Raw genomic sequence first — 2,233 nt, forward strand, 5'->3', positions numbered from 1 at the left:
TTTATGACCTTAGTCATGACATATAAGAGCCTGTGCAAAAAGATGAAAGATAATGCAAAATTCCATCTCTGAGTCAATTTTGTTATTATCACAGGGTGGTAACTTTAAAAAAATCCTAATTTTGTGCATGGAATATTAGATTGGGGTTATTTAGATAGTACAACTTATATGGATTTTTAAATCTAGTAATGTTATTAACTTGATTTTTTCCATCAAGAAAGAATAATTTTCATAATGCATTTATAGAGTAGTTGAACTCTATGAGGTATTGTAAGGCATTTTGTTCAGCTCCCTTATCTTACAGGTGAAGAACCTGAGGTTAGCAGATGTGGCATGTTTCTCTTAAGATTATCCTGTGAATTAGTGAAAGAATCAAGATTGAACCCAACTAAATTCAAGGTTCCTCAACTCCCTATTTAGGGCTTGTTCCAACTAGAGAGTCACAGAGCATTTGTGCTAAATGACCTCGGAGGCCACTGAGTCAAATCCTCTTGTTATAATTGATTAACTCATTGTTGTTAATTAAGGGACTTGTGGCCCACAAAGGTGAGACAGTCTGCTGAGGGCACAGGGAATTGATGGCAGAGCCAGGATCTAGAACCTACATCTTTATTCTCCAAGTCCCGAGAGCCCTCCTCCAGGATTTCTCTCGGGATGTTCTGAGCGTATGCTGTGCACAGAGCTAGTTAACGGGGCCCTGGTCCTTTATCTCACAGGGGAAGGAAGCGTGGGGTTTGGGGCTACTCTTCTTGGAATCTTTATCTTCCTTTTGTACAGAAGGATGATGAGACAGGGCTCAGAGATTGCAACAAGAAACTAGCCAAAGTTCCAGTTTTACTTAAGTGCCATGGATCAACTGAAGAATATTTTTATCAATCGGTCAAACTATTGAGTACCTGCTGGTGTGCAAAGATAAAAAACAAAAAAGCCCCAGAAAAATGCACTCTTTCTATGCTTTCTCCATCATCCATGTAGGGAAACTAGATATAAACACTCCAAAATATACCTAAAAATACACTAAGCATAAAACTTTTCTACTCACATACCAGGTATTCCCTTTCTTTTAGTCTCAGGGGCACGTCTCCTCTCCCCTTCTAAATGGAAAGTTCCTTGAAGTAAAACTGTATCTTAGTCATTTCTATCTACAATATTTATCATGTCCAATACCAGTTTAACTCAATGAACTTACATTTAACAACAATACAAGAAAGATTTCATAATACACAAGATGGCACAAGGCCTCTAGACCCAACTGTGGGAAAAAGGAAGGAAAAGCAGTAGCTTAAACAAGAAGAGACATGTTTCCACCCCACATTCAAGATGTCTGTAGGCAGTAGCCAGCACTTCACAGTGCAACTGGTCTAGACACCTTCTTTCTTATTGCACTGCTGGGTATGACTTCCATTCCAAAATGGCTGCTAGAACTATAGCGATGACATGTAAATCCTATCCAGCAGAAGGGAGGGAAGTGAGGAAGAATGATATGCCCCCTTTTTTTAGGAGTACTTCCAAGAAATTGCATACCCCACTTCTGCTTATGTCACATTAGCCAAAATTTAGTCATGGACATAGCTAGCTGCAAAGGAAGCTGGGAAATGTAGTCTTTTTTTTTTCCCCCAGAGGACCACAATAATCCAATTAAATATCAGGGATTCAATTACTGGAGGAGAAGGAATATCAGGGAGAAAACTGGCAGGATCTGACACAACTCCAAGCTCCTGAAAGAAGGATTTCACTGCAGTATTTCATTATTTTTTTCTTTTTTAATCGGGGGAAGGTCAGCCATCTCTAGTCTTATGACTAAGATTGTAGATTTAATAATAAACAGATCTGATTGTACTCTGGCTCTGCTGATTACTGCATGTGTGTGACTTTGGTTAAGGAACTTAACTCATAAGATTGTTGGAAGAACTAAGCCACAGTCTTGGCACAGATGCAATGTGCAATAAATGATGGTGTTTATTGTCATTTTTTTCTTACTAATTTCCCTGTTGAGAAAATATATACCTCAAAACATGTCTAGTAAAAGATATACCATCCATCAGCTGGAGGATGCATGCCTTATAAGCTGCAGTCACCAGAGTGCCAAAACAAGGAGTTGTTTTTTTCCTTCTAATTGAGTTGGTCTGGGAAATCATTGCTGTGAATATTCTGTATATATGGGTCTTGGTCGTGTAGCCCCATGGGAAATGCCATTACTTGTAGGAGGATCCTCTGTGTTTGCAGGGCAGGT

The sequence above is a fragment of the Balaenoptera musculus genome, chromosome 17 (genome assembly GCF_009873245.2).
Source record: "Balaenoptera musculus isolate JJ_BM4_2016_0621 chromosome 17, mBalMus1.pri.v3, whole genome shotgun sequence".
In the NCBI taxonomy this organism is placed as follows: domain Eukaryota; kingdom Metazoa; phylum Chordata; class Mammalia; order Artiodactyla; family Balaenopteridae; genus Balaenoptera; species Balaenoptera musculus.